Source organism: Vanessa atalanta, chromosome 18 (genome assembly GCF_905147765.1).
Source record: "Vanessa atalanta chromosome 18, ilVanAtal1.2, whole genome shotgun sequence".
Classification (NCBI taxonomy): Eukaryota; Metazoa; Arthropoda; class Insecta; order Lepidoptera; family Nymphalidae; genus Vanessa; species Vanessa atalanta.
The window spans coordinates 10,734,441-10,757,182 of record NC_061888.1 but is presented as its reverse complement, the minus strand read 5'-3'; the positions used below and the strand labels follow the sequence as shown (position 1 = coordinate 10,757,182).

The window sequence follows — 22,742 nt, the reverse complement described above, 5'->3', positions numbered from 1 at the left end:
CCTATACTAATGATACGGTTTCTGTTTATGAATTTTGCTTTTGGTTAAGAACGTATCCGTCTAAATATTCGGAAGCTTCCAATGGAAAAAGGACCTTTGAATTGGAGTTCTCAAAATGGCTGCCAGGTGTCGCAGCCGGCGTGCCGTGAAGTTTGTGGAATTAGCGCCAGTCGAAAAGCGGTTTTATGAAGAATAATGTGATTTTGTCACCGCAAAATAAAAAAGTTAAAAGGGAGTTATCTGCAATGGCACTCTTAGAAGTTTTATGGGAGGTAAAATTGAATGTATTAATATAAATCGAAAAACTCCTTCTACAGCTGCCCGATGTTGTAATATTGCTGTAGATAAATTTACATAGCCTTCAAGTGTTATAACTTCGGTCAAATACCTGTTTCGAAGAGGAAATTTATTCTTTTCGCATTATTCGTGGTAAAGTGGTGCGAGTCGTAGCGTTTCTTATATACTTTTAAATTTTTCCTTTAAAACAAGAGAGGAAATAAAATAATGTTATGAACGAATTATGTAACAATGCCACTTAGTCGTGTATTATGTTTCGAAAACTGTCGTAGCTAAGCCGTGTCTGCAGGGTTTTTTATAGCGCACGAGCGAGCATACATAAATGCACTCTCTATTTTAGAACTCTATAGTCATACTAACCTGCTCCTGGTTGGAATTAAAAGATAACTATGCTAATGAGGCAATCAATATATATAATACAAAAGAAGATTAGTTTTACATGCCCATAAATCAATTCATATGCACAATAGACAAGTTACAATATAGGTTTCCTAGTATAGTCAGAGGATCGTATCGTTGAGCCGAGCATAAAAAAGAACAATGATTTGACTGACTATACAGCACTGCATTTGTGTATCATTTTCTGCGACACATAAAAAAAAACGTTACAAAATTTAAATCCTCTGGGACTGCATGAAACGTAACCTGACATATCCGTGACAGCAAATATTTTTGACTGGATCAAAAATGTTTACACGACAATTTACCTTCGAGGCACGTGAACTAAAAACAAGGCAATTTCACCTACAATCGTCCCAGTGCCATTTTGTACAGCAATCAAAATATTTCCTGGTAAAGGGGACAAGGGCAAAGTTAGTGTATGTAGTCCAGTTCTGTACTTGTTGCAATGGAAATCATTAGCAGCCTGTAAATTTTCCACTGCTGGGCTAAAGGCCTCCTCTCCCTTTGAGGAGAAGATTTGGAGTATATTCCACCACGCTGCCCTAATGCGGGTTGGCGGAATACACATGTGGCAGAATTTCGTTGAAATTAGACAAATTGCGGGTTTCCTCACGATGTTTTTCTTCACCGCCGAGCACGAGATGAATTATAAACACAAATTAAGCACATGAAAATTCAGTGGTGCCTGCCTGGGTTTGAACCCGAAATCATCGGTTAAGATTCACGCGTTCTAACCTCTGGGTCATCTCGGCTCAATGGAAATCATAATTTTGTAATGGCTCTCCCTCATTATCTGACTTAAAATGGACGTATTATACATCGCTGGACTATATTTTTACTATCGACTCACATATTTGGCCAATATAACGACTGTCCACATAAAATTTAATCCTAAGCGCTAAAAAAATAACAAAGTTCAATCTTTGCGGTCCAGTGGCGGGTGACGAAAAAAGACCGTATTTGGAGTCGCCATTTATAAACAACGTTGAAAAAACATGCCAACAGAAAACTTCATAAATCGAATTGCTGCTGCCGTTCTAAGGTGTGTTTCATTCATATATATTAACAAATGGGTAGAGATTTTCAATGTTACTATACTAAAAAAGTACTAAACCAATAACCCTAAAATTTATACCAGAAGACACAGCGCGCTTAGCGTATAATTGCTTGTATTTTTATAAAAACAGTAGGAGTAATATTCTGTAAATATCCCACTGCTGGGCTACGACTTTAACTCCTCGCAAAAAGAAGGTTTTGAGCTTATTCCACCACACCTAATTAATACATTAAAGTGTGGAATAATAATTGGATCGGCTTCGATCAAATCAACCACTATAGAGAGAGGCGATGAGAGCGTACTTTGCCAAGATTTTTAGATAAACAATACTGAAACAAATCTGAGACACATAAACGCACACATACGTACACTCACATCAATCGGACACCTATATACGTTTATGACCCAATATTGTTATATTATATAGTGTTATATACTTTATTGTTACGATAGTACAAAAGCAAGAATTTGTTACAAGTGTCAAATTACTAGGATAATCTCCTAATGATTATTATTAAATAAATTTAAAAATTATGTAATGTATTCACTTATAAAGGTACAATTCTTTAGGTTAAATCATTGTACAAAGTTACAAATTATATGACCATATATACTAAAATTTAAGGTTTTAGTATAATATGAATGTACTTATTCCCTCCGCGTAGTATTATTATCCCATCAAAAACATAAATGTAAAAATGAGAGCCAAGTTAAATATTATGATATATACCTTGGTTGTTGACTTCAACGACAAAAGAAGTGAGATCTAAATTTTTGCCAAGTTAAATAGCCCTTCTGAAATTTATTTATAACTACATAAAATAGCATTTCTTCTTATAACTTGGGATAATATATTGTTGCCTAAGGTCTGACTTGGCTAGTTCTTATATGTTTATAAACACAACTTGTAGTTTGTGTTTAGAATAACAAATTATAACTCAGAACATCTAAGAAGAATGGAGGACAGCTCAGTATTGCTTAGTTAGTATATACGTACATTAAGAGCTGCGATGGTCCAGTCACTAGAAAACATTAATCTTAACCAGATATTGCGAGTTCATATCTAGACAAGTACCATTGAATATTTGCGTGCTTAATTTGTGTTTATAATTCATTTGTAAAGGCTTAGAACTTACGAAGGCTATAATATAATTCTTATATGAGAACTAGCCAAGTCAGACCTTAGGCAACAATATATTATCCCAAGTTATAAGAAGAAATGCTATTTTATGTAGTTATAAATAAATTTCAGAAGGGCTATTTAACTTGGCAAAAATTTAGATCTCACTTCTTTTGTCGTTGAAGTCAACAACCAAGGTATATATCATAATATTTAACTTGGCTCTCATTTTTACATTTATGTTTTTGATGGGATATCACTACTTTTTGTATATAAATTATTAATAGGTACTTATTAATAACAAAATTAATACTAAATGGTTTTTGTTAAGCTATTCTATTTTCCTACGTTTACGGGGTATAATTGTCTTTTTTTTGATACGTTCTTATTTTTCTTGTAGGTACCTCTGAAATGTTCGAGTGAATTGCCCATTCAGTGACCGGATTTTTTTTTACGCGTTTTCTGTTTATACTTAATTTGGCCAAGTAGGGGTGGTATAACGTGCGCAGACGGTTGTACTCTACAATAGAGCTCTCTTGTGTCTTGATTTGAATTGGACCTAAATTGATAAGATGTACTCCATCTGAGGTTTTAACTCTAGAGAGGCCAACGTAAGCCTGCTCTTTACTTAATATAGAGGAGCCTATGTCGAAAAGAGCACCGTCAAGGCGAAGGCCTTGTAATTTGTGTATAATAGTAGAATATGCTAAGCAAATAGAGAATTATTTCCTTTGAACATATATGTACATTACTTAATATCTGTAACTTGGTTTTGACTTCTAGTTCGCAAATTAAATTATGTTTAAATTGAATTGTTATTTTACGTGCGTTATTGCTGTTATCGACGTCCCCAATGTACCTTCTCTATTTTTCCATTGGACCCATTCATCAGTCCTTTGCTGACATCAGCATGCTTGCTCGATACTGTTCTTCCAAGCAATAAGGATCCCCGTTTGTAGCGCTAGAGTACAAACTTAAATCATTCCAGTTACGATATACATACTCTACTACAATCTCATGAGCGCGGTTGCCACTCGCTCAGACACGTCCGCGTTAAGGTTTAATCGCAACGCTCCTAACCCGCTGCTCCGGCGTCGCGTCGCGCGCCGTGTACCGAAATGCCTATTATTTTTTTTTTTTTAAGTATAATTATTTGGCACCATTGATGTGCGCTAAATGCTAGTTAATAACGTAATAAATACGAAAGTCGGCTATACTCATAAGTACTAAAACGGAAATATTTGGATTTAAAAAACTTAAGGGTGGTATTCAACTTGTTATATATTCACGTGAAGACCTTAAAATCCACTTGAAGACCGGCTGTCATAAGTTTTGATTGCTGGTTCTTACATCATTTTTTTATTATTACAGTTATTACAGGAACTAAGTATATAAGTGTTCCTATAGACCCAATAAAATGAAAAATTATAATAAAATGATAAAAAATTACCAGTTTCAGATTTTTTCCTTTATATTGGCCTAATTATCTACCTGCATGCCAAATTTGAACTTTCTAGGTCACCTGGAAGTAGGATATAGTTTTGATCTATAGGTCAGTCAGTGATAAAAATGACGATTTTTAGACGTTAATATCTAAATAACCATTTGAGATGTGTTTATGAAATTTGGAACACATATGTATCTCGCGAGTCTTAATATATGAGCCAAATTTGACACATCTATGTCAAATAGTTTTTGAGTTATGAGGAGGTCAAAAGTGGCTCCAAATGGTTCGTGTAATATTACACACGGTGCTACTAGCCAGTTCTGTTACTAGAACTTGGCTGACACGCTACCGCGTGTCTAGATCGGCATTAGCATGAGTGACTGACACTCGTAATTACAAGATATCTATGTGTGCGTGAGATGACTAAGAGTAGAGACAGCAAAAAAAATTATATAATTATGAGTGTTAAGTTTATTTTATTAAATATAAAATTAATTTAATGTAATCGGTAACCGGTAACGGTACCAAAAGATGAAGAATGTGCCCCTTAACATTTTCCAACTTTCAACATACACATATAATCTCTCACCTAAAACAACTCCCCTAATTAGTCATATTATCGGAAACAACTAAAACCAGTAGCATTGGAAACATATGTTAACACGATGCCATATTTATTTACAGAAGGATGTAACAGATTACTGAGAATCCAAGTTTTTATTCAAACACAAGCTGTATAAATAAATCCGTAAAGGATAAGGAGGGTGTAAGATCGCAATCGGATATAGCCGAACAAATCCCTCCAATCGACAGAGAGCAATCAGTTTCCACAGAGTAAAGTTTGTAGAAATGGCGTCTGTAATAGTTTGACTTATAGCCGAAATCATTTCACAGTATGATATGATATGACTTTTGATAGCCTAAGTTGAATAATTAAAAATACGCTCTAATTTAAATTTTTGTGACACGAGGCAAACGTGCAGATGGCTCACCTGATGGAAAGTGATTACCATCGAGTATAGATAAATTTGCAGCACTGGGGGGGGGGGGGGTGTCTTGCAGTTGCACTGCTGTCCTTTAAGGAATGAGTTGACTTAAGACAAATACAAAAAAGTATGAATATATATTTGTTTTTGCATGTGTGTGTGCAAGATTTGCGTGCAATATTTTTGAGTGAATAAAGTTTATTTGAAGAGCTCATAACAGTATTCAAATGTCAAAAAATTACAGTAATTGCCATTTATTATTATAAAATAGCAAATGCAGTTACTCGTAATTGACTTGTTTATTACCATCACAATGGCATAAGTACATCATTGTTATAACTAGGATATTAAATCAACCTACATCATTAAGCCATTCATTTGTTTATGTATATTATTGGATAGAGCTGCCAATGAATGTTATAACAGTTATATGTTCACTACAATCGTATTTAGTCATGTAAATAACATCACAGATAATAGATTTTATGTAATAAATTATACAGTCATTATGTAAAACTTATGATGTAACTATGTTAGGGATATTCGTGCCACTTCTACGAGTTCAATGTTCTATTTTAAACTATTTACGCAAACGAGGGCTTCTTTAGAAGCATTAGTTTGTATACATTCAGAGGGAACTGACAGTCGCCAGCTGCAAGCGTTTGTTTCGCTTTTGTCCAGCGATTTGTTCCCAGGAACATTTCGATTGCAACTGCTGTATATCAGGCTGTAAATCTTATAACTGACACTTGGGCGTTTTTTAGAACGTTCTGTTGCTTGTAACTCATCGTTACTGGAAATTGAGTGATTTATTCATGAAATGTTTAGTTTTAAACGTGATCACTTAATCGGTGCGTTTAACAAATTGTTTAGCTCATAGATAAATATATAGCCCGATATATTATCGTATTTAAATTTTCTATTCACTAATTTTTGACACTTTGATTTACTTATAGAATGTACTTTCACTACAAATCAAAAAAAGCTGCTTCTTTTCTTGATTATTTTATAACAAATATTTATAAAATAAAATTAAAAATATACCTACTAATTATTTATTTAGTATATTATATCAATTTAATGTATGTGATTTAAAAACAAATATTAAATTGTAAGCTTCAAGCATTCCTTTACTATAAATATCATTAAAATAAAGATCTATTTCAAGGAACGAAAATCAATAAAATATTTCTTTGTAATCTAATATAATATATTTTTAAGAACAACTAAAATATCGGTAAATTTCATCATTTAAGAACTTTGAGGTAAAAAAATATATTTAAAAGAATAGACAATGAAACATTCACGGTCGTCTGTTACCTTGGAAACGATTGGAAGTTAATGAAATTTCGTTACAACGAGTTGAAAAAATAGGAAAGATCTCGTAGGTATTCGAGAGAGCAACGAGAAAAAATAAAATACATCGATGCCACTCTTTTACTAGATGTTCAACTATAAAACAACACTACGTACGAGATACGTATTCACGAATTCGTTTGAATTTAAGATGAAATATTTTCTTTTGACCTTTGCACGTATCAGCGCAAATCCACGTAAGCGAAAAAAGTGCGAGTTGAAATCGTATGAGGTTTGCAGAGAACTTTGATCATACTGTGAAAAAAATCGTGGTCAGTTTTAAAATATTTTATAAATACAATCTATATTATATATAAAAGCGAAATATCATTGATTAATCACGACATCTCAGGAACTATAAAACCTACAAACTTGAAATTTTGCATATAGGTTCCTTATAGCGTGCTATACATATATAAATAAATAAATAAATAAATATTGGACAACATCACATACATTACTCTGATCCCAATGTAAGTAGCTAAAGCACTTGTGTTATGGAAATCAGAAGTAACGACGGTACCACAAACACCCAGACCCAAGACAACATAGAAAACTAATGATTTTTTCTACATCGACTCGGCCGGGAATCGAACCCGGGACCTCGGAGTGGCGTACCCATGAAAACCGGTGTACACACTACTCGACCACGGAGGTCGTCAAATATGATTGTATTTAACTAACATGACTTTTAAATGTTGAAAAAGAGTAGCTACTGAGTTTCTCGCCGGTTCTTCTCGGTAGAATCTACATTCCGAACCGGTAGTAGCTTCACTTAATAGTTATAGTTTGTTAAATGACTATTCAAATGTGCTTGTAAAAGCCTACTTGAATGAAGTATATTTTGATTTTGATGTAGACATCCGCCTGCGGATTTTACGAAACTTCACCCCTAAGGGGGTAAAGGTTAATGTTTTATAAATTTCGCGCGCTTAAGGCCGCAGATTCAGTTAGTATTAAAATAAGGCGCTGACTGAAAATTAGTTATATTAGTGAACAAGGGTTTTCTTAATTTTTGTTTTCAATTTATAAGTGTTAAAAAAAAACTTATTTATCGTTTACACGTGTTTTTTTTTAAATCTGTATATACGCAATATATACTCATAGCTTTATCGTTGACACGATATCATTGGTCGAGATCTTGAACAAACTATGATATTAATTATCGATTTGCAAAAAAATTGCGTTTTGAACGTCAACGAAACTATTATTGGAACTTTGGAAGCAAAAAATAAAGTGAATACAATAAGTTAAGTATAATAATGTTATATTATACATACAGATACTATTTAAAAAGAAAATCTTTTAGTGTACAAACCGCTGAGTTTATTTATCCATGTTCCTACTTCGGTTGGAATAGGTTATATGTATAATACACATTCGCCTAGTCTTTGAAATAGCCCGCTATGCTAAAATTCAATCAGGAGGACGTTATTCTAACGGCCAATGATAACCGTATGAGTGTTTGAAGATCACTTACCACGTGACCCAGATTTCATCACTCAACTTCTATAAATAAACCAAAAGACCTATTAGCTCCATTATTTAAAACGAACAAAGGACGCAGAATTATAAATAAAAATAAACTTATGCGCCGCATATCATAAACGAAAGCATATGTTTCATTAAAATAAACAGATCATTGTCTCTCTTAGTTGCGCAGACGCAGCTGGCTGTGAGATCAAATTGAAAATTTATTTTTTTTCCCAATTCCGGATCCATAGCATCCCGCAGTGAAAGAATTCCTTTTTGATGTTAAATGAGGTCGGTGGGCTGGTAATGTTATGTTTTATGGATCGCACGTTGAGAAATTATCTTTATGGTTAGCTCGAATTCCTTTTAACTTATGCGATTATAAACATTTTTTTTTTTTATCTTTTACTAATATTATTCTTCATTTCAATCGCTTTAGTACCGACTAAATTGAATGTATCATTGGTTTTGACTTATTCAATTATTTTGTCTAAAAATATTATTATTAAATGTATACGTAAGATGGCAAGTAAAATATTTTTATTATTCAATCCTAATACTTTTATAACACGCAGGTTTGTTTGTATGAAATTCATCGCACTCGTGATCCTATGACCTCTTAATCTGCAACATTATAAACCAGCTAAAAGGCCAACTAGTCAAACCGTTTTTGTATTTATATATCAATCACATTTACGATATGATTTTAAAATATAAAACTAATTAAACACGAGAGACTTCGTCCAATAACCACTTCATATTAAACGATTACGGCGATCACATATTGTTTTATGTCGGACAATTAACTGCTCTGTATTTTTCAATTCTATTTTTAAATTCTCTTTAATAATTACTATTGAGCCTTCAAATATTTTACGTAAAGTGGGTCTACTACCCGGGAGTCTCTACTCCACTAAACAAAATGCGATACAGGATCTTATCGCTCTGTAATATACTCGTACATACGTACAAATGTTTAACTATTGTTTTGTTCGAATAGCTTGGTACGCTTTGTTATTTAAATATGGAAATATTTACACATTTCCATTAAAAATACAAAAAAATATCGTTAATATTGTTAAATTATAAATAGTAACTGCTCAGGTCCATATTTAGATAAGTGAAACTTAACATTTTTAGATAAGTGTTCGTTAATGATGATATCGTTCTGATCGATGGCGACCACGGCGGCGAACCTAGGAGACCAGACAACAAAAAATATTACATCATATTTACTGGTTCACTATGATGGGACAGCAATACGGCCCCTTTGCCAATTCTATGGCTGTTACTGAGAATATTTCTACAAAAAAAACTCAATAAGATTTTACGGCCTGACTATATTGACTCAGGAATTATTTTTGACAATTGATAAATCAATTCGTATCTAAATCAAATTGTTATATATATCTACGATCTAGAAGAGAGATATTTAGTCTTATGTACCCTATGAACTTTTCTGAACCCTCGACATCGTGTATGTAATTTCATAACGGACGATCAAGTAGTAAGTGAAAACGAAACAATCGAATTCATATTCGCATTTATAATTTTAATTATGATAGAATTAGATATGTGGAGGAATGAGTACCGATAATCTGAACTTAAACCATTTAAAAAAAACTATCCTTCCCTTTATAACTTTATCTCATCTATTGTAAGGTTTTAGTGGATGCTATGCCCATTATGAAGATAGACCCAATTCAACACTACAGTAATTTATCACCCTTATATTCGTTTGTAGCAAAGAAGTTTTTTTTTTGTTGTTGTAAAGGATACCTTTGTTTTATAGATACTTTCAAGGGTTTTTATTTGTTTTTGTTAAAACATTTCAATACTTAAAACACTAAAATAGTACTTAGACTTTTGAGAGTCTGATTTTAATGCCATTTCGGAAATTAAGGAATTGTTATAATGCCTGTAGATTACTATCATTACTGATGTCAGCCCAATAAAGTCAATACACCACCTCCTAAGATCTAAGATGTTATGCCCCAATGTACATTGGAACACTTAACAAAGTATTAATAGTGGTCGCCACGGTATCCTACCATCGATTAGTCGGAAACCTGTTTCTATTTTTTAAAACCCCAAAGTAAAAGAGCCCCAAAAAAAAAACAACTGAGTTACAAATAATATAAGGACAACTGTCCAGCTTCCACAGATCAATCACTTTTTTTTTTTACATAGATCATTTGAGAATTGCTGACGGAGGACGAGCAAGCACTACTGACGTTTTAAATGCTTTTATGTGTATTAAATTCTCGTGCGAGTGAAACATCGAGAGAATTCTACATGTGTCGGAGTAATTTCAGCCACGTGTATATTAATCCATCACGCACTGGTGTAATAAAGACAAAACTTCGCTCAGCAGTGCTTCATTAACTTCTGTATTTATAGCTCTAAATATATTTTAAATATATCCATTTTTTTTTGTTATTTGAATCAAGTATAGGTATTTCTTAAATTGCGTCACGGTAGCATGCATAAGCGATCCCGTGGCGCCCGCCGAAAGACGGAGAGGGTACCGCTGGTTTTTTAGTGGGTAAACCCGGCATACCTGGGCGCACTACGCGTCCAGGGCTCCGGGGAGTCCCACACCCCCCCCCCCACTTACCATCACGTGGGGGAAGCGCGTAAAGCGTATTTCCAGCGAGAAAAAAAACAAAAAAGGTATTTCTTAAATTATATAAAAGGACGTACGACAGTGATCCACAGTGTAGGTATTATGGATATGTTCACTCACGAAGTATTTTCAATACGTGATATTACATACCAGCATAGTATAAATAGTACTAAGATATACAAATCTATTCAATTATAAAGGCTTAAATTAACGTTAAATTAACGGCGTGCAAATAGAATCTAATATAATAACTTGTATTTTTTTGTCTCTATCCCAATATTAGTCTTCACACACACACATAGACATCTTGTTAACACAAGCGTCGCTCATAATAATATTATCTTATTAGCATTAAATCATAGTTTCATCGGAAATTATCGTTTGAAAAACATAACGTACATATTTCGCCTTTAGTTTTGTTATTAAAACTATCTGTAAATAGTTTTGCCATAATTATATATTAGTCTAACATGTCATAGATAGCCTGTAAATTTCCCACTGCAGGGCTAAGGCCTCCTCTCCATTTGAGGAGAAGGTTTGGAGAATATTCCACCACGCTGCTCCATTGCCGGTTGGTGAAATACACATGTGGCAGAATTTCGTTGAAATTAGACACATGCAGGTTTCCTCACGATGTTTTCCTTCACCGCCGCACACGAGATGAATTATAAACACAAATTAAGCACCAGGTTTGAACCCGAAATCATCGGTTAAGATGTACGCGTTCTAACCACTGGGCCATCTCGGCTCACATGTAAAAACTATACATTTAAATATAAGTCTTTAACGTGTTTGTAAAAATCTTTTGTTTGGTACGTAGGAAATTTAATAATTAGCCACAAGACTGTCTTGTACAATACAATAATGAGTCTATTACGTTTAAATACTTTTCTTTACTATTTTCATGAACTGTATAATAAAGTATAATTATTAAATAGATTATTTATTTTTAATCTCTGTAGGTGTAGGTCTACGATTGTATTAATTACTGTCCCGAAAGGGTTATTACGGTGAAAGTATTTAATAGAATAATCACTGAAAGTTAAATATATCTAACTAGTTAATAATTTCCATTTAATAGTTATTCAATTTGTATTTAATAATTACAATAGTCGCAAATGTTTGTTTTAGTTGCCAACGTTTGATCAGATTGTGGAACGTTGGTGTGTCGTTTTGCGTGCGTCCGCAATGGGTATGTGGTTAAAAATAATTATTTTTATTTGTATGTGAAAAGCAGGGAAGTTATATACGAATATTTTTACATCCAAACGTGTTTGTTACTTCGGGAACCTTTATTGGAAGTCCGCAAAGGTGAACCAATTGTCTTGAAGGCGCAGTAGTACGAGCAAGCGATCCCGTGATACCCCCAAAAGGAGTAGGTATAGCTGTTTCTTTAGTTAGTATTCGGGTGTGATAGGGCGCATGAGGGCGTTCTTTTACGCGTTTCTTACGCCTTATTCTAGTTTCGCCTTATTTTAGTTTTCGTATTTAGTAAATGATTAATATTTTAAAATTTCTGTATGGTTTTATTGTCAGGAAAATTAACAATCTAAATTTTTGCATTACAAATAATATGTTTATGGATAGCGTATACGAATAATCAGATGACTGTATATTGTTGTTTGTTATTATGCTTAATTTTTGAAATATAATAATGAGTTAGATAAATTAATTAACTTTTTTTAATATCTGAGAAACGACATTAAGAGCGGAAAAGATGAAGCGAACAAACGATTCAAATATTCGTGTAATATCCCAAATTATGTTGTTGCCTCCACTTGTGACAGGAGGGTCCTTTTGGCATGAGGATCGGAATTCAAATTGCTGCTAGCATTCTTGCCACCGTTAATCGTTTATATAGTAACTATTTTTAATTCATACCTGTATATATTTAAGGACTTAACGTTAATAATTATTATGTAAATAATATGAGTTGGAACATTATTTAATTCTCCGTGTAAACTATTCTCTTTTTTTTTTTATTTAGAATGCAATGCATTTTATATGAATATATGTATCTGCTTTATATGTATGTCATATACAATTCTAATTTATTATTTATTATATGTCAATGAAATTAAAACATAGAATATAGTATATATATCACTGTAAAATTGTAAATACCGTTAGATTTTAAACTGCCGAAATATTGTGAACTCAAAATAAAACGTACGTAATAGTTTGTAATATTTCGGTTACTAACTTAACCAAGGTTAGAGTTTTTATAATTTAACTTCAATTAGCTGCGGTAGATTATAATCTACCGAAAAGTAATGCGTTAAATTATAAGCAGTACCAGTTCACAATCTCGCGAGATAGATTATAATCATACGGTATTTACAATTTTACGGTAACATATACACATTGTTACGCATAATGTTAGGCTATTCTGTAACAAGAAACTCGAAACTAACCGCAGAACACGATCTTGAACTGTCAGAATGATATATGCGACATTGATTAAAATAATTATGAAATTTATAGGATACACGTATCAAAATGACGTATGAGTGACACGAGTGAGATACGTAGTGATTTCTTACAGAATCGCACTGCTTATCTCTAAGCGAAATTTTTGTTGCAACCAGGAAGCATAGATTGTAGAAAAATAAACATTAAACCTTTTAAAGCACCCAGAACACTTGGTGGCTGCCCGTCTGGATAGAAATCACCAACTCATCAAAATCAAAATATACTTTATTCAAGTTGGCATTTACAAGCACTTTTGAATCGTCATTTAACAAACTATATTAGGTGAATTCACCACCGGTTCGGAATGTAGATTCTACCGAGAAGAACATCAGATATTTTAACGCTAAACAGCAATACTTTGTATTTTGTCCCAGCTTAAATTATGAATTTTAAGTAAGGCACAATGGACTATTTGTGTAAATAAAATTAGTTAACAATTTGTTTTAAATATATAATAATCGGATCGCTTACCCTACTACCACATACATAATCAATTTACCGTGAGTTGATTAGTTTAACCCTTCACCATCCACTGCGTGGGTAAAACAGCCACCTGCCAATTTCGTCCCGCAATAACCATCAATGTAATTTACGATGCAGCAATAAATCCGTCTAAGGCTTCAACTTGACGAGATGGATTGAGTCTGTCTATGTGTTTATACATTGTATCAATTTATATTGGACGAGTATTTTTGTGTAAAATGTTTTCGGAAATAGAATTTTTATATGAATTTTTTTATTGATAAAAATGTTTTTTATTTTTTTTTTTATTTTATTGGAATAATATTTTTCACGCTCGATGTGAATAAAATTTTAAACGTGAATTTGAGCGTAAATTTTTTTACGTAACGTTACGAAATTACATTTTTTCCGATATAAAGGAATATTACTTGTAACAAAGTCACAACATTTTAATAGTTTCAATATAATTATAAGTTAGCATGTATCAATTAGAGATAATACACCTTTAAACCAATTTTAATTTATTTATATGTATTTGTGTACAAACATTTGAATACAATTACTATTATTAATCTACGGTACGAATTGCAATTACAAACTTTTTTAAAAAAAAAAAAAACAAAATATATTGTACAAATAAGTAAAAATATCTGTTGAATTTTAAGCCTCAATAATCAAAATAAAACTATAGTCATTTCGTTATGAATAAGTCCTAATTAATTCATAGTCTATCTCTATGCTATAGTATTGTCAATCAAACTATAAAATGCGTTACTCAAGGTACGTTTAGCACATTGTATTTATAGTTCAACAAAACGTCTTGAGATAAATTGGATTAACTCATAAAACAGTGCAAATTTAACAATCTTTAGTTTGTTTTAATTGATGAATCTGTCTTTATCTCAACTATCATTTCGTTTTAATTTTCTCAGCCATTGCTACCAACGAGTAATTCTGATGCGGTTCGTTGTAAGCCCAACCAGGTCTTACAGATTTAGAAAAAAGAAATCCCTTAAAAGTTTAACATTAGTAAAATTATTTTATCGTATTCTTATGATACTAATCACTATCCTAAACATTGCTTTGCATCGTTGGTTTAGTTGCTATATATAAAACTGTAAATACCGAGGCCCTGAGCACAAACTCCACAGATGGGGTTATTATTTTGGAATATTCTCAGTAGCAACCCGGAGTCTAGAAATGTGAAGTGCAGATTACACATTCCACCCTGTAGCCCTATGTCCGAATTCTTTCCGATCGTATCGGATTTTCCGTCAAATCAAATGATGACCGCGAGAGACTAGAGACTGCAACCGTATTTGCGCAAGCACTGGTGGACTATAATATCTACTGCATAGTAGGTTGGTCTCCCTTGCGAGTAGGCATCCCCCACATCGTGGCTGAAACCGGTCAGCTTTGCAATTAAATCGGTTATTATTTTTTCATTTGCTGAGACGTTCAATGTGGTAAGGACCATTGTGTTTCCATGTGCTTAATATGTGTACGGTCATATTGCAAAGATTGCAAATGTGTATCAACCAATTCTTAGAACAGTGTGGTTGAAACTAATTCTTCTCCTCGTTCTTCAAGAGCTCCTCTTGTGGCCCAGAAGTGGACAATTTACAGGGCTTAACGTGGGCTTACTTAACTTTACGTGTGTGAAAGAAATTAAAAAATTGGAACGCAGGAAAAAAACATAAAGGTTTTATTGCATATCGCAATCACCAACGAACTCCCCTAATGTTTTGGGGAAAAAAAATACAAAAAAGAGGTATAACAGTTAATAAATAAACATAAATTATTGTTATATTTTTTATTATGGAGTCATCGTCTCCACGTATTTTTGTGTCCGCGCCATTTTTAGAGTGATCGTTTTTTTTTTGTCTTGTTTGCTCCATTAAGTCTAATATATTAAATACACATTATGTAATTGCATTTAATGTAATTATTATTTGTAAATAACGAAAGCATGTCTTACAGTGCCTTTGTCTATGAACGGAAGTAATCACTTAGCACCAACCAGCCTTTTAGAATTAAACATGTGGAATGAATACCGATAATCTGCACTTCGACACAACTTAAACCTTTCATTAAAAGAAACAACTGGTTCCACAGTTACGTTACATATACAAACGATTTATTCAAATTCGTCCTTGAAATATTACTATATTCGCGCTCAAAGAAGTTTTACTTTGAAAATGCAGTATCATTATAAGAATAGAATGGGTTGAAAGATCTCATTTTTACGTTTGAAATTCCCATCCAACGAGCGATATTAAAGCTAATCAAGATTCATCGCCCAGCATCACACACAAACGAGTGCATCTCCACAATGGAGTCGCAATTTGGGCCCCTTCACGAGGCCGACAGCCTTTTGTCCGGGAGTAGCGGTGTGAAAAATGTACGGAACAGATTATATATCCTGTTTTTTTTTTATCATTACGTCATCTCGTTTAAGTGAAGCCATTATTGGCCTTACTGATTCACCTGTTTTAGTGGGTGTACATATAGATTTATCTATTTCTTTTATTAGTAATTTAATATGAAAAATCACTTGGTGGTAGGCCTTTGTGCAAGCCCGTCTGGATAGGTACCACCCACTCATCAGACATTCTACCGCCAAACAGTAGTACTCAGTATTGTTGTGTTCCGGTTTGAAGGGTGAGTGTCAATGTAACTACAGGCACAAGGGACATAACATCTTAGTTTCCGAGGTTGGTGATGCATTGGTGATATAAGGAATGGTTAATATTTCTTACAGCACCATTGTCTATGGGCGGTAGTGACCACTTACCATTAGGTGACCTATTTGCTCGTCCGTCTACTAATATTAAAAAAAAAAAATTTAAAAGAAGAAGAGTAACTTTCTATAATTTTTTCCCGTATGAAATTTGATTATGATTGAGGTAAAGCAATAACCGTGTTTTTTTATCTTAAAATGTCATGTAAGAAAAAAATCAACAGTTTTTATGAAAATTTTAATCCAAAATTAAGAAAAGCAAGAGTTAATAGTTCAATGGCTTACACTGCCCTTAAGCGGATCCTGACCCCTTGGGCTCTTGTCGTAACTACTCATTTTAATAATATTATGGGAAAAAGATAAATAGAAAGCGAGGAAAAGGTCAGCCAGTGGGTTTCCTTATGTGTCGATTTCTCCCAGTTCCATCTACTGTCAGCCGCGTAAAAGAATCTCGTTCCAAAAGTTGCTAAAATTACCTAAATTGACTACCAAAATATATAAGGTTACTATAGCAAATACAGAATTTTTTAACTTTTGAACCGAGATGGCCCAGTGGTTAGAACGCGTGCATCTTAACCGATTATTTCGGGTTTAAACCCAGGCAGGCACCACTGAATTTTCATGTGCTTAATTTGTGTTTATAATTCATCTCGTGCTCGGCGGTGAAGGAAAACATCGTGAGGAAACCTGCATGTGTCTAATTTCAACGAAATTCTACCACATGTGTATTCTACCAACATGCATTGGAGCAGTGTGGCGGAATATGCTCTATACCTTTTCCTCAAAGGGAGAGGAGGCCTTAGCCCAGCTGTGGGAAATTTACAGGCTGTTAATGTATGTATGTTAAAGGAAACGCCTCATTAGTGTCTTTGTATGCGGCAACAGTTTCATTTCTTCTTTGTTACTTCAAGTTAATACTATAGTTTTAAAAATATTGCAAAACTAAACATCGCATATTAAAATGACGTATGTCTTTACTGTCTCCAGAACTACTGTTTGTGGTATTTGGTAACTCCCTAAAGGGGTATAAAAATAATAACGTCTTCATAAGACCACTCAGAACATGATAATTATAAGCGGTAGCCGTAGTACATGAACAAATACAGTTTCATAAAATAGCATGTACGTACAATTGACATAATCTTACCCCCTAATACATCAATACCTCGTAGTGTCATACATTTAAAAGAGGAGCGTGTTCTCCTCTCACACACGCTTGGGTTTACCTTTTGGCGCGATGTTCGGATGCTTCGGACAAACTAAACTTGGTTTTGTTATTAATATTATTAATTTAAATTTAATAATATAATTGTTGATTTTTATTTGTTATAATTATGTGTATTATTTTTAAAAGGCATGTTCACTTTTGGTCCGTAAATATATTTTCAATGTACGCGCAAGTTATTTATCTTTGTTTTGTTTTCAGCGCTATAAACAACACGTTCGGCAAACATTTTGTTTAAAAGTTCAGTTTTAAAATGATTAGTCTAGCTTTAGAGGGATTTCACCTAAATAGTTCTCTTAAAAATTCCTTGAACCGGCCAATGTAATTACGTATATACACGTTTATTCAGTAATCCATTTTACACTATGATCTTGTCAAAAAATCCCTACCCATTTTGCTTATCCCCCTTCAGATACCATAAAAAAAAACATAATTTATGACACTCGTCTGTATTGAGAAATTTCAGTTGGATGGAAGTGGTATAAAATTCACTCTCGAAATTTAAGTAATTTGTTGTAATGATTAACTAATAGATTCATTGTCTATTTTTCGATTGTAGAACATTTGTATCCTAAATAAACTTTTTATTATCTTATTTTAAATATCACCAACAAATTAATTGCATAATAGTTGTACGATAATCACCTTATTTCGAAGTGTAACTTCCTTGGTATTATACGATTCAAATTTCTAAATCGTACAAGGCTATGACGTTTAAAAAAATCGTTTCTGGCGTCACGCTTAACTTAACCAACCATTACCCACTTGTAAAAAGTGGTTAATACGCCAGGTCTTTAAGTGTTTAAATACCTACGTAGTAAAAGCACCCACTACGACATAGAAAAAAACACCCAGAACTAAGAATAGACAGACTTAAGCCCGTTACATTGTCAGAAACGTTCCCTTTAGACAATTCCAGGACATAACACCGCAGTATTTGTTTTTTATTGCTTTTAACTGCGTTTTTACGAGCGCCTGTCTTTACAATGTCGGTTTAACTGCAAAAATCAACCATCCTTTTCTAAACAGCGAGTTTGAGGTCACCTCGAACAGCTGGACGGGAAAAACTAAATTCCTGGCATTTATTTAATTATTATTAGAGTCGTCTTTATATATTTTTCTGTTTAATAATTTAGAAAGATAGCTATCATTGCTTATAAAAATTGTTAACTCGCGAATTAAGCTGTGAAGGGCAGCGACTTATATAATAAAACCTTCGCCAATATACGTTGCTTCTTCGGGTATATTTTTAATGTGTATTCGTTTAGTAAATTGTTCAGTTACAAAATAAACGTCTCATTTGTAGCAGCTGCATTGCATATTGAGTATACGATAGTATAGATGTCGTAGAGAATTTTAGCTCTATCGGGTTGTAAAGAAATTCGTTCAAATTTATTTTCAGGATTTGGACTCGCACGTACTAACAGGCGAAGTTAAATAAAATATTGTGAAGTAGCAATTCGTTGTAAAATTAAAAAAAAACACATATGTTACATCAAGTTCAAAAAAGTGTTAACCGATAATAGTGTCTTTGTGTTTGTTTAAATAGGAAAAGTATTCGTTCCAAAGAGAATAATTTGCGCTGCGTTATATTTTGAAGTCACATTTTAATTGGAATTTAAAAATAATTCAGACTTCTGTTCGATCGACTATAATATAATCTATAATTCTATTAACTATTTAAATCTTGTTCTGCGTGACATGCCTTATTTGGTAGATTGAAATTTTAAAAACAATGTGCTGTAAATTTCTTGTTATCAAATGATACCAACCTATCGGAGTATTATCTATGGCCAGTCTATAGTGAATGGCAAATACCTTTAAGCGTTCTACGGTAACTTGTTAGAGAAATGATTTACAGCAATAGTTAGCTATAGTAAAGTCAATTACGTTTAAGTTATGGTCTACAATTACACAGCTTAACATGCCTTAACAGCTTTGAATTGTAGTGTAGGTAGTTTTGTCTTAATTTTACGTGGATTAGGTTTATGGCTTAAAATATATTGAAGGCTGTATTTTAGCTCATTATTCAGGCCATCGGATTAAAGTACTCTGTAGCATAATGGTTTGGTTTATTGAAATGTTTTTATAATAGCAATATATTATTTTGATGTAAATAACCTTGGTGGCTTTGTGCGAGCCCGTCTGGGTACACCCACTCATCAGACATTCTACCGCTAAGCAGCAACCATGATGCTCAAATTAGTCGTCATCTGCCTTCTTTAATGCTCTATCTATCCCTGTCTATATGCGTGACGTTTGTACTATAATATATAATAAAAAATATATATATTCTACTTTAATGTTTTTCTTTATATCTGACATGTTTTAATTAAGTATATTTTGTATTAGCTGCAAGGTTGAATGAATTCTAAAGCTATTTCTCAAATAGAAACGAGGATTTTAATCGGCAGTGTGATATAGAGAAAATAATACTTTCACTCCATAGACCAAGAAATGTATCAATTATTTTGCTTTTTAAGATATTTGATTTTAAAGGCCATAATAGAAAACGAAATATCGGAAACGTAAACTTATTATGCCAACAATAAAACGTTCAGACGCTATAGAAGCCATAAAGATCTCTACTCGACAAGGATACGTCTAAATGAGACGCTGTTAAATAAATCACTTAAGTCGTAAACGGTAATCACATATGCCATGCGACTTCACACCTAGTCCGAGATCTCACAGCCTGATGTCTTTTTCATCGTTCATGACGTTTTATGACAGTTATTGGTACAAGTCTTACGTTTTCAGCGAGAAATTATGATTTGATTTGACCCAGTGTAAATACAGATAAGAGAAATAGCATCTTACATCCAAGGTCTCTGAATGTTTTATATATTTTATAAATTTATATGTCATCTGCCTAGATGGCCCAGTGGTTAGAACGCGTGCAACTTAACCAATGATTTCGGGTTAAAACCCAAGCAAATACCTTAATGAATGAATGATTTTTCATGAGCTTAAATTGTATTTATAATTCATCTCGTGCACGGCGGTGAAGGAAAATATCGCGAGGAAACCTACATGTGTCTAATTTCAACGAAATTCTGCCACATGTGTATTCCGATAATCCGCATTGGAGCAGCGTGGTGGAATATGCTCCAAACCCTCTCCTCAAAGGGAGAGGAGGCCTTAGCCCAAAAGTGGGAAATTTACAGGCTGTTAATGTAATGTAAATGTAATCCAAGGTCATTGCCACATGTAAGGTCATGTAAGGAATGGTTAATATGTGTTATGGTACCATATCTATGGACGATTATGAACCATTAAGTCGCCTATTATTTCGTTCGTATAACTATTATATAGAAATAAATAATAGCTGTTTGTATAATCTACGAGGTACATATATAAGTTTGCACAACGGAAATGAAGGCAACCGCGGGTGCAATTGCGTGGAACAGCTAGTATTATAGTTATATAAATTGCTTTTATGTAATTTATTTTCATTATATAATAAAGTTGTTTTTATTGTCGGTATACCGCCTTCGTTTATTTATGTTTAGCCTCAAGGTTGACTGGTAGAAAATGCCTGTAGGCTTTTGATACGCCTTATTTGAACTGTATAATTTTGTAGGTCTACAAAGTTTTTAAACAAATAAATAATTTACTTGATATGTTTATTTTCTTGTTATTAGCTAATATATATTACATGACAAGCAATCAGGGCTTAAGTTGTTTAGTTGATGTATAACATTTTGTATATTTTAATTAACTTAAAACACGAGAATTGAATCTAGGAGAATAAGGAGTAATTAAATAACTAAAAAAAAATTTTAAAAAAGGGAAGTCTGTAAATGATCCGCGACCAGCTCAAGGTTTCCTTCCTCTTTTGTGGAGTCAACGCCTGCAAAGTTCCTCGCAATGTTTTCCTTCATTATTAAAAAAGACATAAATTAACCTTATGAAAATTAAATGTTGCAAGTTGCTGCTCGTTCACCAACTACGGATGGACTTGGAAAAAAAAAATTCAGAATCCTGGCCAAATCGACTCGCCCAACAATAAATTATAATTCGGTGTCAATTATAAAATATATTTATTTGATATCGCTCTTTTCCATAATTTGCGTCTACACATAATCTTAGTTCCCCCAGTAGGGGGAATAATCTGCCTTCGTCAGTAGAACTCATAAAGATAATGCAGGAGGCGATCTTTCATAACGAAATGCTGTGAACTCTGAAGGATATTCGAGTGATAATAAAATTGAAGTATGAATTATCATTGAAACGGCACGAGATTCAGCTTAATACGTTTATTGTTTCAGAAAATACGTTTTGTGATTGCTTTGGGAATATTCAAATTGATATTATTGATGTCGATCATTTGAGTTTTATTATCGATTATAGAAAACTGAGTCTTCATGCTACAGACTGTAAGAAGTATTTTGCTTGGCTTGGCTGAGTTCTGCTTATAATTTTAACCGTTATGGTCTAATGATTAGACTACCTGGATTGTAAGCTAATAATTAATTAATATCATATTTTCTGCTCTAAGCTTTATTTTCTGTTACGCCCCCGTGGGACGTAGCGTGATTGCTTAATAGCGTATAATCTTCCTTGAGAATTAGGCTATCAAATGCAAAAAAGATTCAATTCCCACTGAGAGTTCCCAAGATAAGAGCGTTCAAAACAAAATCCTCAGCTCTATTAAGTTAATATAGTTTTTGTGTTCGACTTAGTAAAAAAACATAAAAGAAATGACGTGAAATGAATGAAATTCCACCACATGTGTGTATGTCCTAGTGGTGGAATAAGCTTAGCTGAAAACATTCTTCTCTAGAGGAGAGAAGAACTATCCCTAGTTGTGGAAGAAATACAGAATAAGAGGATGAATCGTAAAAAACAAAACAAAACAAATACTGCAGTGTTATGGTCTGTCTATTCTTAGTTTTGTAAGTTTTGTAAGTGGTAGTGCCACACTGCATACCTTCGGGTTGCAGCCGAATGGGCCGGCACGCCCGGGGAAGTACCACTCTCTCACTTAAAATCGGCGTGAAGTGGTAGCTATGTTACCGCGTTTCGTCTGGTATGTGAGAGTCCCGGAGGCCCGATACCCCCCCCCCCCTTAAACAT

General features: G+C 33.4%; 1 protein-coding gene across 1 annotated transcript in view; it reads right to left on the bottom strand.

Annotated features, from left to right (window-relative positions):
• The window catches only part of LOC125070898 (hemicentin-1-like), a 260,952-nt gene that overhangs the window by 71,223 nt on the left and 166,987 nt on the right, over positions 1 to 22,742 (bottom strand). The window lies entirely within an intron of this gene.